A 15,912-nucleotide genomic window follows, 5' to 3' on the forward strand; every position below is an offset into this window, starting at 1 on the left:
GCAGCAGGGAACGAAGCAAGTGACCCCGAGGCCAGGCACAAGCAAGCAGGATTCCCAAGGGTTACAAAGCTGGGGGGGGGCAGACTGGCACCAGATTTGCTGTGGATTTTTTTTTCATCCCCTGCACTCACATCTCCCTTGAGCTGCCTCCCAACACACACCAATGTCATTTCCTCGGGAAAACTGGAAAGGTTGTTTGCTCCCCAACCCTTCCCCCTCCCCAAATCCTGCTCCCTCTGCAGCCTGCAGTAAAGTGCCCCTAATCCCCAAATTCTCTCTCTACCTGCAGCAAGAGCTGAAACCCTACCCGTCCCCTCCCCCAGCCCTCCAACCGCACTAATCCATCACATTCCCTGGCCCTGCAGCCCACCCCCAGCCCCGACAGCAGCAATCCTGGCACCAGATGTCCACTGACAAAGGCAGCGCCAAGCATCAAAAAGCAGTCGGTCGCCCCATCACCCCTGTCCCGATGGGGCCCCTGGGCAAAAAGCGAGCTCAAAGCTCAGCAACCCTCCTGCACGGCTCAGCACCCCTCCTGCACGGCTCAGCACCCTTCTGCTGCTGCGCACCACCCTGCCCCCGAGGGGCCACATCCCTCCCCGGGGCTAAACTCCATCCGCACCCCAGAGCCTCGAGAGGGTTACCACTCCCCCTCTCCTAGAGCAGGGATTCATAACCAGGGGGCCCTGCTGGAAAAGGGATTCTATTTTACAAATCAATCAATCAATCACCCCCCAAGCAAGACATCTGTGCTGCGTCCACGCCGAGGCTGAAGCAGCACCAGTGACGGCTGTGTTTAACCAGGGCTGCTGCAAACCCCTTCCCAGCATCCTCCTCCTCGCCTGCCAGGAGGATTTTGCTAGCCAAACCACGCTCCAGATTAGCCATCTGGATTATCTGCATTTGCTAAAACCCCACCACAAGCCTGGCCTTTAAGACAACACACACCCATCTCCAGGGATCTGCTTAGCGAAAGGAGAGTGGAAAGGAGGATAATCAGCACTCCACGGCCTCAGGAACTTGGTTAATGTGCTGATATTTGATAGTATCTTTTTTTTTTACCCTTTCTTCCCTTTTTCCTTCTGCTCTTGGAGGTTTTGGTGCTATTGCTGCTGCTGCTGCTATCAGGGCATGCTGCTCACATCAACCTCCTCCGTCAAGTCCCGCTGGGCAGTTTCCAGTCTCAGCCCCCATCATTATTTCACAAATGCAATTTCAAGCTTTCCCACATTTCCCGCAGAGAAAACGGGAGAGGCAACGTGCTGGCAGGCACAGACGGTCCCAGCACCGTGCAGGAGGGACAGGCTGTGCGTGCAAAAGCCCTGCCTGAGCCCCATCCCACAAAGAGCTGTCTTAATGGAGCCGGCACGCCAGCAGAATCCGGCCCCGGGGCAGAGCCTGCAGAGCTCGGCCCAAGGGCAGACCCCAGCTCCAAGGGCAGACCCCAGCTCCAAGGGCAGACCTGCACACATGCAGAACACAGCTCCAAGTGCAGAATGTGGCCCAAGGGCAGAACCTGCCCACTGGCACAACCCAGCTCCAAGTGCAGAACGTGGCCCAAGGGCAGAACCTGCCCACTGGCACAACCCAGCTCCAAGTGCAGCATGTGGCCCACGGGCAGAACCTGCCCACTGGCACAACCCAGCTCCAAGTGCAGCATGTGGCCCACGGGCAGAACCTGCCACACAGGCAGAACCCAGCCCAAGGGCAGAACCCAGCTCCAAGTGCAGAACACTGCCCCATGGGCAGAACACAGCTCCAAGCACAGAACCCAGCTCTAAGAGCAGAATCTGGCCCCAGGGCAGAGCCCAGCCCCGAGCCCAGAGCCCAGCACCCTGCTGGAAGAGCCATGTCCCTTTTCTACACTAATTAATTAATTGCAGCAATCTCCCCGGTCAGCTTTTGCAGCAGCTCCAGCTAATGGCTTCCCAGATCCGCATGGGTGCTGCAGGATGAGCACCCTCCCTCCCTCCCACACCCCACAGGCATCCCTGTGCCACGGGGACAGGCTCTGCTCCATCCCTCCCCAGCCACCCAGGCTCCCACCTCACTCCTCCGCGGGCAGGGACCGTAGGTGACAGCTCCCGGCGGTAGGGCCCAAGGCGTGGAGGCTCCGGGGGAACTGCAAACTGTCACTTCCCTCTCTTCCACCCAGGTTTAGTGCTGCTGCTCCAGCATCATTTTATTTATGGGATTAGTGGTGTCATTATAACGATCCTCCATAAATTCCACACACCGATTCCATACCAATCCTGGCGGCTATTACAGTAATGATCCCAGCTGAATGGCACCGGGGCCATTATCAGGAAATCTGTTTGTAATAGAGAACCAAAGGGAGGGGTGGGGGGGAAGAAAAGGGAGGCATTATGCCCCAAATGAACTATTTAAGAATTACCATAAACAGGAGGCTGGCCTCAAGTCCCCCAGCTGCCAGGCTGCAGCTTTTCCTGCCTGATCGGAAGGAGACGGCGAGGCAAAGTTCGCAGGTAAGGCAGCCTGCAACTCGGGAGCTGAGGCTGTGGCTGCAAACTGAAAGCTGCCCCTGCAGAGGCTTTTAATAAAGAATTTGTGTAAGGCACTCACTAAGTGTTAATAGAAGCCCTGATTAGGAGAGGGAGAAATGGGAAAGTGGGGCTGGAGCACCTCCGCTACGAGGACAGGCTGAGGGAGCTGAGGTTGTTCAGCCTGGAGAAGAAAGAGCTCCAGGGAGACCTTAGAGCAGCCTTCCAGTACCTGAAGGGGGCTACAGGAAGGCTGCAGAGGGACTGTTCCCCAAGGCCTGCAGTGGTAGGATGAGGGGCAAGGGTTTGAAATTAGAGAAGAGCAGATTGGATGTTAGGAGCAAGTTCTGCATCATGAGACATGGTGCAACACTGGGACAGGTTGCCCAGGGGTGTAGTTGAGGCCCCATCCCTGGAGTCACTCAGGGCCAGGCACCACAGGGCTCTAGGCAATCTGATCTAGTGGAGGATGTCCCTGGTGACTGCAGGGGGTTTGAACTGGATGACCTCTGGAGCTCCCTTCCAATCCAAACCGTTCTATGAATCACATCCTTACGAACCCCTGCAAGCTGTCCTCTGAGGGTTCTTTAAACCCAAGCTCATTCAAGCACACATGAGCTCATGAAAAACCCAGGAGGCAGTTGCTTTGGAAGTGACATAAGATGCACAGGAAAACTAAAGGTGTTGTAGGGTTCAGTTCAGAATAGAATAGACCAGATTGGAAAAGACCTTTGAGATCATTGAGTTTGGTAGATCTCTCTGCCAAGATCTCCAGCTCCCTGAAAAGAGGTTGTAGTGAGGCCCGTGGTGGTCTCTTCTCCCAAGTAAGTAACAATAGGACAAGAGAAAACGGCCTCAAGCTGTGCAAAAGGAGGTCAGGTTGGATATCAGGACAAATTTCCTTGCTGCAAGAGTGGCCAGGCATTGGAACAGGCTGCCCAGGGAGGTGGTGGAGTCACCATCCCTGGAGGTGTTAAAAAACTGAGTAGATCTGGGACTTTGGGACATGGTTTAGTGGTCATGGAGGTGTTGGGTAGAAGGTTGATGATCTTAGAGATCTTTTCCAACTGTAATGACTCTGTGAGTCCATCCCTGCGTCAGCACGTTCACAGCTCCCAGGCGCCTCCTGATTCAGAAGGTTTCACCTACAGCAACAGTTATTACTCCTACAGAACAGTTCTGGAAGGGCAGCTACTCCTTCAAAGAGAGCTTCTGACAGATGTTTTCCCCAGCACCAGCATCTGAACAAACACAGTGTCTCACACCTTCCACAGGCCCTCACTTTGCCAGTTCATTCTTCCCACATGCCAAGGCAACATGAGGTAAATTCCAGCTGCCCTTCCCTGGTGCCACAGGACACCTGGCAACCCCTGCCCAGTCCAACAGCCAAGGAATAAAACATAACTGGGGTTCAAAATCTCTTCCAACAGAGGGAAGGAGCTGGCTTGGGGGGGAGTGGTAACGGGATGGAGCTCCTTTCATCTCCAGGTGACTGGTTAAAGATTCAGCCCAGGTGAGCAGCATCTACAAAGCCATCACTACGCAAGGGCTGCACAGAAGCCAGCATGAAATGAGTAAGTGGCTTCAATCCAGCTCTTCATGGACCAGTGTCAGACAACTTGTCACTCCTACACCTGGCACCACAGGGCAGCCCTTGCAAAAGGCACCAAGGATAGGATCCTGCAACCTCAATTCTCTCCTTTACACCTAGCTGCTGCTCTTTTCTGGCCTGCACCCACATGCCAAAGCTGGAGCAGACACCAGCAGGCACCGCTCCCGGCATCGCTGCCGGCCTGCCACAGGAGCCAGGGCACACCTCCCTTCTACCTCAGCTCCTTTTTGGCTTCTCAACCCGTGGGACCTCAGTAGCTTTCACCGGTGGACCCCAAAACACTTTCTCTAAAGGAGTCAGGCATGGCTACTCCCATTTTACAGAGAAGGAAGCCAGCAGATTGCCATTTCCCCAGGGCTGTTTTCCTGGCACGTTCCTTTGAGATTAAATCTAGTGAAATAGCTCTGCCGTACAAGAATTTGTACCCACAGGCCAGATTCAACAGCAGAGGGTAAAGAGGGTGCTTGCAACTTGCTGTGATCAAGGTTAAGAAACACAATAAAACACCATATCCTGCTTTTCCAGCTCTGCAGGGTAATGAGGGATTTCCTCATCTACCTGCTGCACTGTCACCTTTGCAGGAACTTAGTGGTGAATTCGTTCTCTCTTTGCACTCTGAACCTTCAGATGGCTGAGTTTGGTACCTCCACCTCCCCCCAAAAATGCTACACATCTCCAAGTCAAAAGCATAGCTGAGCCTTCTGTGGTTTCAACACCTTTGGAGTATCACTGCCTTGCCTGCTGGCTGCAGGAGGAGGCTGCAGAGCAGCAGGACTGCAGAGCAGGAGCCTTGATGCTTCCCCACTCTGAATGACAGAGATTTGGAACAAACACCTGCACCACTCCTGGAGGTGATGTACCTCTTGCTGCACCAAGGACCAGCAACACACTCCTAAGGCAAAGGACACAGGTATCTCCCCTTGGCAGGATTTTGGAGCAGTAACTTGAAATCATGATGAGTATTACGAGTTTTACCCCAGGGATGACAGGCAAAAAGATGGAAGCACATCCCCAGAGCTGCCGAGCTCAGTTCCAGGTGCAGACCACCTCATTTAGCCAGAGCTGCTGCCTGAAGGAGCCTTACTCACCATCTTCCAGCCCACATTCCAACACCCTCCTCCACAAGCAGTGAGAGGGAGGCCTGAAAGGCACCAATCAACTCCAGACGCTCCTTACGTTAGAGAAAACGCAAATCAGGAAGAAACTGTTAAAATAGCTCAATTAGCTCAAATGCAGATTTTTCACTTCCTCCGTTTTTCTGGGGGGGGGAAAGAACCAAACAACAAAACCAACCAAAAACCCAAACAACTAAACCCTAACCAACAGCATCAGCCTGAAAATCTCTCTTAGGCTGGTAAAAACCCAGGGAGGACCAACACCTCTGCAGCCAGGGGCAGCCCCTGGGGTGAGCAACACCGAGTTAAGGGAGAAGAAAAAAAGGCCCCAGCTGGTGCAGGTGGTTTATTCCTCCCAGAAAAGCTCTTTTCAGCTCCTCTGCCATTGTGTGTGGTGATCCCACTGCACCCAACTCTGTGATTTCTCCTCCAGGCTCTCAGGAAAAGGCAGCTGAAGGCACAGGGAGATGCAGCTCTACAAAGCACGGAGAATCCACCTTTCTGCCTTAATTTTTTGTTAAGGGATGAGCCATAACGTTCACGTTTGAAACTACTTTTCATATATAGCAACCATCAGCTTAATCTTTACTTTTTTTTTCCTCCCCCCCCAAGTGCAGGAGAAGTTCTCTGCCAGCCAACGAGATAAATTTAAATTTCATTTCAAGCGTTCCTCTAACTGCCTCCAGTCAGACCAACTGCTGGGAATTCAAATTCGACGTTAAAGTTACCTGCAACATAAAAGTCTTTTGCCTTTGCCAGAGTTAAGGGGTGGGGGGGGTGGGGAGCAGAGAAGGATAAAATATGGCCATTCCTCGGGAAAGTTCCAGCTACACAGTTCTCACAGCAAAACGAACACCTTTCTTTCTTCCCCCCCCCCCCCCCCCCTTTTATGTTTCTGAAACGCCACATTTTAGGCAAATCCTCATCTCCAGCGCTTGCAGTAGTAGAGCAGCTAGCGAGCAAGCCACACCGAACCGAGAAAGCAAAGAGTTGTATTTTCATCCCGGGAAGGCGGCACAGAAATTGTGCAATGTTTACAGTGAATAAATTTTGTACGTTATTCAAATGCTCAGAGCCCGTGTCCTGCCCCGAGCTGCAGAGAGCATCATGCAGGCAACGGATGCAGCCCTGGGCTGCCTTTTACTCATTAAAAACTAAAAGGCACTTCCAGTGGAGAGAGGGAAAAAAAGAACAACACAAAACCAACCCACAACATGTAGTAAAAAGGATAATTTAGAGGAAAGGGTGAGCTGGAAAGCTCGGCCCTTTGTATCGCCCAGCACAAACTGGGGGGTTCTGGAGGAGGGGTTTTTTTTTTGCTCTTCGTCTCTCGTTTTGCAGCAAAACGCTCCCGTGAGCCACTGCCGGGAGGAAAAAGGGGGTGAAGGAATGGGGGTGGGGGGTGTCCCTTTCCATCTTCCAAACACCACCCCAGCCCACGCTCCTCTCCATCCGAGCCCCGCTACCCAGGGCCCGGCAGCTGCCCCGGCGGAGCCAGCCCACCGGCGCGGTACGGACCCGGCCGTTAGCCGCGGGCGGGCAGCGGCGGGCGGCCAGCCCCACCCCGGCACCCCCGGAGCCTCCTCGCTGTACCTCCAGCCGCGGGTCCGTCCCGCACACGACGGCGGGGGGCCGCGGCCGCGCTGGCTGCTCCCCGGGGGAAGGTTGCGCCGGGGTTTTGCGCCTCCCCTTCCCCAAACTGGATGAACAATTGCATCTTTCAACCAAACCCACCGGCTCCAGTCCCGCCGCGGTGCCGGAGGGGCTGCGAGAAGGGGGCTGGGGCGAGGGCAGCCCCTCGGGGAGCGGGGCTGGGGCAGTCACTTACCGGGAAGGGCCCGGCCGTCCCACCCGAGCCGCCCTCGGCACGGCGCCCCGCGGCGCCTAGGGGCCCACGGCCGCCGCGACCCCGCCGAGGAGCCCGGCGCGGCCCGCGCGGGGGGAGGCGGAGCCGGGGCGGGGCCGGGCCGCGGAGCTGCGGGGCCCAACCCGAGCCAGGCAGCGCAGCGGCGAGGCGGGGGGAGGCTCAGGGGGGCAGCCAGCCCGGGGGGGAGCGGGAGGCCCGGGGCGGGGGCACGCTGCGGCCCGGCCAGGTCTGCAGTGAGACCCCCCGCTGGAAGCCCGGCCCCGGGGTACCCCTGCCTGGACTCCAATTCTGTCATTGGTGCCCCTGGGGATGAGCTTTTGGGGTGCCCCTTGCCTGGCCTCAGGGTCCTCCCGCTCCAGCCTGGGGTCCCTTTGTGGTCCGTCTCCGCATAGCGGTCCCTTAGGGTCCCCTCACACGCAGCCGTGACCCCCCAGCTCACACAGTACTCCCCAAAACGAAAAGCAGAAGTCCCCCTCGCCCTCCCTTGCCAGGGGATTACCGCTGCTCCTCCGGCACCCTCGGCCATGCCACCGTGAACACCTCCCCACGGGGCAGCCGCTCGCTGGCAGCGCTTGGCCAAAGGGGACACCGAAGCACGGCAGCTGGCACACAGACACCCCCCAGCCCCTCCAAACAGCAGCACCCGGGCACTTCCCTTAGCAAACGCCACCCGAGCAGAAGCCAGGGCTCCCCCTGAGCCCTCCAAACTGCACCCGAAGGGCAAAACCCTGCCGATGGGGCAGCGCCGAGCGGCCCCGTGCCAGCCCCATGCCAGCGCAGAGAACCAGAACGGAAAGGGTGCAGCTGGGATAATCCCTACCTGGGACGTTTGACGATACAAAGCCCAACACCCAGGTCCGTGCTACCCCGGTCCTAGCTTTACCGTCAGATAAACTCTCACCTCCAAACACTTAGGAAAAAAAAAGAAAAAGGAAAAGAAAGTCCAACAATAAAAGCCTCAACCTTCTTCATTTATTTTTCATGGAGCTCTGCAGACATGCAAAGCCCTTGCAGCCATCTGTAAAGAGAGAAGATAATTCCTAGCCTGAGGACTTTAGAGTTTAAATAAGACATAACCCAGCAAGAGGGGACGGCTAAGAGAAAGGTGGTGGAGGGAGGGTACAGTAAAGAGGTTTCTTCACAGATTAAGATCCAGTTGCTACGTCCCCACCTTTGCACGGGCTCTAGATAGGATTTCAAGCAGCTCTGTTATCACTGGGCAGGAACAAAACACTCTGTACTTGCTCTTTTCCAAGTCATTCCAAGAAGCTGGAACCAAACAAAACCCCCAAACGCCAAAGGGGGAAAAAAAAAATCACAACAAAATTCTTTCCCTCTTGTCTTTTTTTTTCTTTTTCTCTTCACATGGAGATATTTTGCCTGGTTTTGTTGGGGTTTTTTTTACACACACACACACACACACACACACACACACACACACACACACACCCCCCCCGAAAGTCAGGGTTGAAAATCCTGGGGTCATTTGGGAATTCTCCGAGCCAGCGACCGGAGCAGGGTTGAGTGCAAAGAGAGAGAGGGAGAGAGAGAGAAGCTCTTGGCAGGCCCCGACGTGGAGAGGGCTGTGCTGGAGCATGTGCTTGGGTGAAGGGGGGGATGTGAGGGGGCAAAGGAGGCCACATACATTTTTAGAAGGAGGAAAAAAAAATATATATATATTAAAAGAAAAGGGGAGGAAAAAAAAAAAGAGAGAAGGGGGGGAGGGGGGAAAAATCCAAACCCAACCTAAAAGCGTCACCGAGGGCTGCCTGGCGCAGACGCCAGCGCTGGGGGCTGGGAGCGGGGGAGCGAGGGGAGGAAAAGGGCTGGGTGGATGGAAGTGAGGATCCAGATTGAAAACAGATGGGATTTTTCTTGCCAACCTGACATCCGAGACCGCGGGAGGCGGGGTAAAACTTCCCCTTCGGAGAGGCTGGCAGCCAAGAGATATGGGGGGGGGGGGGGGGGGGGGGGGAGGCAGCCCCGAAAAATCCCAGCTTCGTTTAAAATCTCTGCTCGTTCCCTCTCGCTGGGGCTGCCCTGATGGCAGAGAGGAGCCCGCTGGGGCTCTGGGGCTGGGTTGTTTTTGATACTTTGGAGAGGTTTGATTCTACCATTAAGTGTCTGATTCATCTGCTCCTGCCTGCTGGAGCTGAGCCCAGCCTGGCAGTTAATACTTGCCCTAGGAGGCATTTTAGGGGCGTTTTGCACCCACACCGCTGCCTGCGCACGGGACGGGAGCCCAAGTGCCCACACAGAAATCACCCCTGCACGCCTTCGCCCTCCCACGTCTCACACTGTCAGCCTGCAGTTAAACACCAGCCACAACCTCTGCCCGAGGACCAGCTGGGATGTGGCAAACCCATCCTGGAGCGTGGCTGCGAAGATTCACATTTCCACATAAAGGAAGCACCAGAAACCACCGGAGAACCTCAGCCCTCTCAGCCCTGGGCACCTGAGCTGGGAGCTTCCAGCAACCCAAGCTGCCCAGGTTTTAAATGCTGCAAATAAAACGATGCCAACGGCCCTGAGGTGACCTGGGGGTGATTCACCCAGGAGTCAGTTTGAGGCTGGTTTGGGGCAGGGCTGGAGCAGGTCTCTGTGGGTTATGCTTCATCCCTCCATCCACACCCCACACGTGCCAGAGCAAGAGGGACCAGCTGGTGCAAATTGGATATTAGAAGAAACCTCTTCACTGCAAGGGCTCTCAGAGACTGGAACAAGCTGCCAAGGGGGGTGGGGGTGGAGGGCTGGGTTGAATCCCCATCCCTGGAGGTGTTTAAAAGCTGAGGGCCATGGTTGAGCAGCAGACTCGGTAGAGTTAGAGAATGGTTGGACTCAATGATCTTAAAGCTCTTTTCCAACCCAAATGACTCCATGATTCTAAATCCCACCTGCTCTGCAACAGAGGCGGCAGAGGGGTTCCCAGTGACCCAGAGGCCGCACAAGGCCCTGTGCTGAGCACCACACTTTGGGATAAAGTTCATTGCAGGACAGCAAGAGGCTCAGGGTGTGCACAAGCCCTCCAGCAGGGCATGGGCATCCTCCCCAGCCTGGCAGGGGCATGGGGTCTATGCCCACACGCACCCCCCAGGATTTCACAGTCACTTTACAAACCAGAAACACAAAGTTAATGGTGTGGGCTTGACCACATATTTTCCAGGGGCTCTGGGAGACCGGCTCTCCACGAGCCAGCTAACACACACACTCTTTTCATTCAGAGCTTTAAATACCCAATTGTGTCTGTTTTCAGCACGCTCATTTTTAGCATTTTAATGATATGGTGCCCAGCTCTCACCCTCTCTGGATTGGCCACAGCCTGGGCTTTGGGTTGGGGTTGGGTTTTGTCCTTTTTTCCTTTTTTTTCCCCTCTCTTTCCTTTTTTTTTTCCCCCCTCTCTTTTTTTTCCAAACATCTTGCAGAGGGAGAGGGGAAGGGGGTTAGCAAGAGGTCAGGCATTTCTCCTAAGCCAAGCGTTTTTGCAGCAGGCAGGGGGTCCTGCTGGGGACAAAGGCAACGCAGCCTCTTTGGCTGCCTGTCGGCTGCCAGCGCTGCACCTCCGGCCGCGGGTGCCCGGCGCAGGGGCGGGCCGGGAACGCTGCCCTCGCTGCAGCAGCTCGGGAGGGTGCAGGAGCAGGACACGCTGCCCACGAGGAGTTGACACAGATGTGGTGCGAATGGTTAGCAAATGCTTGGCCGTGATGATCTTAAAGGTCTTTTCCAACGGAAATGATTCTACGATTTCAAAGGGCTGGCTGCAAACCCAACCCCTGCTTTGCCACTCACTGTGCTGCTCACAGTGCCCACGCAGGGCTGCTGGCACACGGGGGACAGTTTTGCTCTGCATCGTGGGCAGCCATCCCTGCACTGACACATCAAAGCTGGCTTTGGGTAGGGGTCAGCTTCAGCATCTCCACCCAGCCCTGCTCCAGGCCCTGCTCACACAAGGCTCTGCTGGAGTCAAGGAGGCAGCAGAGAGGAACCAAAAAGTGTGGATCCTACCTCCATCCCTGAGCAAACACCCACATCTCTCTCTCCCCTCCTTCCAAGCCCTGCTCGCTTTTGCACATGCCACTGTGACTCGAGTCTTGGCCCAGGCCAGCCCTGAGGGATGTCCTTTCCTGCTGTCTCCATCATCCCACAGCACCATTCAGCATCTTCCCCATCCCCTCTGCCCCAGCTCTCCACACCCCTCACATCCCTCTCACCCACCCTTCACAGGATGCTTCACCACCACTCACTCAGCAGACTTTTCTCTTTTTTTTCCCTGCACCAAGTAATATCAAAATGATATTTATTAAATTTGCTCTCTAAGTCCCTCAATCTGCTCCATAATGCAGCGAATCTGCGAGGTGGTTTCGCTGATCCCGCCTCAATGAGACCAGATTAAGGCAGGATGATCCCAGCTTTGCAGCTCCCTGGGCCCGGGGAAGGGTCAGAGGTTGTGTGGCAAGGCAGAAGCCGTTGGCAGCGCTGCACTGGAGGGAAGCACACGGCCTCTCCCCGAGGGTTCCCGGCTTAATTCCAGGTGGGATGAGGGTGGACACACAGCAACTTTCTCAGGCTTCGGGAAAGCCTCCTGCCTGCTCTATTTCAGCTTCTCTGGCTCTTGGCTCCTTCCTCAAGCACATTGATTGCACCTGCCCCCACTCTGCTCCCCCAGCAAGGAGCCCATTAACTCTAAAGTTAGCTCCAGAAAGGTTCATCAGCTCCATTATCTCTGCATTCAGCTAAATGATGAAAATCATTAAGATAAGGAGGCATGGAGCCTATTAGTTTCCTGGAGAGGATGCTCTACAATTTTTTCCCCACCCTGTATGCTTCCACATTTAATTACCTTAAGTTTCACAGTATTTAATTCCATTTATTAAACCTTTAATACGTGGTGGGGACACACACACACCAAAAAAAAACCCACCAAAAGAACAAACCCCACTGCTGGTTGCCTTTAGCGAGGGTGCAGAGCAGCATCTGCCTCCTCCATCCTCTTCCCTGCTCCTGCAGCCATGCCTGGATACTCTCAGGCAAGCTGGAGCTGGGCTCCTGCAGGATGCATCCTTTAATTAAGACATTAAGGATGTGGCCTAAGGGCCACACAAAGGGAAAGGGAACAGCACCAGCCCTGCATCTCCTGGAGGCTCCCCCCAAGCCAGGCTGGTCCCCGAGCTGGCTGCTGGGAGCTTTGCTCCAGCTGGGGAAGCTGACACAAAGAGCAGCAGGGTTGTGGGCACTCTGTTTCTCCCCTAAAGCTGCAGGAGCAGAGTTGAGTCTGCAGTGGCACCAGGAAGCCCAGCAGGGATGGCATTCCCACAGGTAGGCACACAGGGATCCTTGCTGGTGTCAGTTTTTGGCCAGATGCTATTTCAGACATCTGATAGCAAGCCAGTGGAATCAGCAAAACCTCCATGTGCCTCAAGCAAGGTCAAGCTGAAGCATTAGCATTTCTCCAGCAGCATTTTGCCTTCCCAGAGATGCTCTTTAGCAATCTTGGGCACTATTAGAGCAGCATCTAAAACCTCTTTATCCTGTCATGCTGAACAAGCTGCAACCCTCACACCAGGCTGCTTCTTTGCCATCTAAACAGGATAGAGACCAAAGAGTGGAAACAAATACACAGGCACAGAGAGAGAAGAGCTCAGCAGAGGGTCACCCATCATGCCACACCTGTAGGGGAAGACACCAAGCCCAGCCGGTCCCCAAGCCATGCTGACTGAGACCACAGCACAAAGGCTGCAGATCCACATCCCTGTGAGCCCACAGACAGCTCCATTCCCACACACAGAATGCTAAGGGCTGAAGGGGACCTCTGGAGATCATCAAGTCCAACCCCCCTGCCAAGGCAGGGTCACCTAGAGAAGGTCACACACAAACACGTTCAGGTAGAGTTTGAATGTCTCCAGAGATGGAGATTCCACTTCTTATGTTCAAGTTTGTGCCCATTACCCTTTGTCCTGTCACTGCACCTCCAAACCCCTCCTTGCAGTAGAATAGAATTAACCAGGTTGGAAGAGACCTTTGAGATCATCAAGTCCAACCTATCACCCAGCACCATCTGATCAACTCAACCATGGCACCAAGGGCCTCATCCAGGCTCTTCCTAAACACCTCCACTGATGGTGACTCCACCACCTCCCTGGGCAGCACATTCCAATGGCAAACAATTCTTTCTGTGAAGACCTTCTTCCTAACATCCAGCCTAAACCTCCCCTGGCACAGCTTGAGACTGTGTCCTCTTGTTCTGGTGCTGTTTGCCTGGAAGAAGAGACCAACCCCCAGCTGGCTACAGCCTCCCTTCAGGTAGTTGTGGACAGCAAGAAGGTCTCCCCTGAGCCTCCTCTTCTTTTGACAGATCAGGGAGCACTAAAACTTCTCCCAGGAAGCTGTGGACATTGGTGGAGGCCCTCACAAGCCCTTCCTGGACCCTTTCCTCCAGCACTTCCAAGGCAGGATGTGCAAACACCGCTGCCTTCGGGGCCTGCCTGATCACACATCCAAGCAGGGCCCCACAGCTCCGAGCACTGCAGTTTCTTCCCACCACAATCTTTCAGAGGATGAAGCCTCAAACCTGGCCTGCATTTTGCATTTGGTTTTTAAATAGAAATCAATAAAAAATAAGAAATCACTCTGGAAAAGTAGCAGCAGGAAGGCAAAAGTAAACCACCCCACCCCACCTTGCTGAAGTGTTCCCCAGCAGCACAGCCACAGAGCTTAATGCAGAAGAGCTGCTGCTAATTTAAAAGACAAACCTCTCAGCCATCAAGCATGTTTGTTTAATTTGTCCTTTCTGTGCCAGGGAAGGCCCTGAGCAGCTCGTGGTGGCTGCCACACAGCCCTCAGGAGCATCCCTGGTGAGGTCCCCCCCAGGTTGGGATGGGAGCAGCTTGGAGCCCCAGTGCAATGGGGAAAGTCTTGAGGGGAAAGTCAGCTTCTTCCAGCTTTCAAGAGAGGGTTCCCTAGGGGCAAGGGCTTCCAACTGGAGAAGGGCAGATTTAGACTGGGTATCAGGAAGAAGTTCTTCACTGTGAGGGTGGTGGAACACTGCAACAGGTTGTCCAGGGAAGATATCCCTGGAGATATTCAAGGTGAGGCTCAACAAGGCCCTGGGCAACCTGATCTAGTTGGGGATGTCTCTGCTGACTGCATGGAGGGGATTGGATGTGGCACTTGGTGCCATGGTCTAGTCATGAGGTCTGTGGTGACAGGTTGGACTCGATCTTTGAGGTCTCTTCCAACCTTAGTGATACTGTGAGGTCTGATTGGATGACCTTTGGAGGTCCCTTCTGGCCTGGACCATTCTATGTAGGCTTCAGGTGAGGAGAAAGTTCTTCCCAGAAAGAGTTGTTGGCCACTGGAATGTGCTGCCCAGGGAGGTGGTGGAGTCCCCATCCCTGGAGGTGTTCAAACAGGGACTGGATGTGGCACCTGAAGCCATGGTTTAGTAGTCATGAGGTGTTGGGTGATAGGTTGGATTTGATGATCTCTGAGGTCTTTTCCAACCTTATTGATTCTGTGATTTCAGCCTCAGACCCAGCACCCCAAGGTGAAAATGGACATCCAGAGCCTAAGGACAGGGCTGGGGATTCAAGTGGTTGCTTGCATTCAGCAGGGACCTGATCATCTCTCCATGAGCAGGGCAATTTCAGTTCATTTGCCATCACTGCAGACAAATGTTTTTTTTCACTAAGAAGACAAAGAGGGTTAAGGATGCACAGAGACAGCTACAGGGGATCCCAGAGCCCCAGAAGGAATCCTGCTGCCCCACCCAGGTGAGACACCCCTGAGCATGGACCCTTTCCATCCAGGGGCTCCCAGGAACACACCAGCAGCAGATTAAAAGCACACCTTGCACTCTGGTTAATTGAGATGCTCTGGATGCAGACCATCTCTTAGTTAAATATTCCTTGGTAGCACGATGGGACCTGGGAGCCATCTGCTAAGTGGGTTGGGAGCTTCATCCAGCACCATGGAGCACACCTTCAGCTCAAGGGCTGCCTTGTACCACCTTATGGCCACGTTCCCCAATCAACACCAGCCACAGAGCTGCATCTCCAACAGCAACAGTAAACTCAAAAGGGACTTTCCCCCTCCCCCCCTTTCTCCCAAAGCCTTGCCAGCAGTGAGCTAAATCCAGATCTGCTCTTCACACCCACCCACGAGCTGGGGCAGCCAGCAAAGGTTCATTAGCAGGAGGAGCCTGCTTCTTCTTGCTTTGAACATGAAAGCAGCCCAGAGCAGGGTATTTTGTGGGGGAGGAGAAAATTCATCACAAAAACCAACCCCAAAACACAGAACAGCAAACACTGCCTTCAGCCTCCCTGATGCCAAAAGGCCTCCTGTGGATGTGGGTAAGCAGAGGGCATTACCCAAAGCAGGCTGGGGGGAAAGGTTCTTCTCAAGTCATCTTTCAAAAGACCCCTGGCCACTCAGGCTGTGGGACGTGAGTGTTGACCTGCTCAGCATTCCCTCTGGCCTCCACACAAGCACAGCTGGGGTTGACTCTTACACTCACAACCAGTTCATGCTCCCCAGAGGCAATGCAAGACCCACACAGCACTCAACCAGTAAATAAACAGCCCCCTCTCCCAGCTGGACCAGCCCTCCACCTCTAGACAAGAGATCTTGCAACTTCCCCACCTTCAGCATGAAACAGTCCTGAAATAATTAGGCAAAGAGGCAAGTTTTGAGGAGGTGCAAAGCAAGCAGCTGGATGCCAGCCCCCCTGAAACTGCAACAAGCTGTGGGATTGTCTCTGCTGCAAGGCTGCAGGAGTGTTTTGGATGCCACTGAACACAAGGGCTGGGGAGAGACAACACTGGG

At 54.5% G+C, this 15,912-nt stretch overlaps 1 protein-coding gene across 19 annotated transcripts in view; it reads right to left on the minus strand.

Annotated features, from left to right (window-relative positions):
• Positions 1-15,912, minus strand: part of PTPRS (protein tyrosine phosphatase receptor type S) — a 178,041-nt gene that overhangs the window by 143,188 nt on the left and 18,941 nt on the right. The window contains exon 1 of one of the 19 annotated variants that reach the window (XM_068164955.1): positions 7,057-7,159. The exons of 16 other annotated variants lie outside the window; for them this stretch is intronic. The gene's annotated coding sequence lies outside the window, so the exon portion shown is untranslated. Of the gene's footprint in view, positions 1-7,056; positions 7,160-15,912 lie in introns of those variants that run through there. 2 more of the 19 variants (XM_068164956.1, XM_068164958.1) reach the window with 2 other exon arrangements.

This window comes from Melanerpes formicivorus, unplaced genomic scaffold (assembly GCF_026170545.1).
Source record: "Melanerpes formicivorus ecotype bairdi unplaced genomic scaffold, bMelFor1.0.p_v2 SCAF_83, whole genome shotgun sequence".
In the NCBI taxonomy this organism is placed as follows: domain Eukaryota; kingdom Metazoa; phylum Chordata; class Aves; order Piciformes; family Picidae; genus Melanerpes; species Melanerpes formicivorus.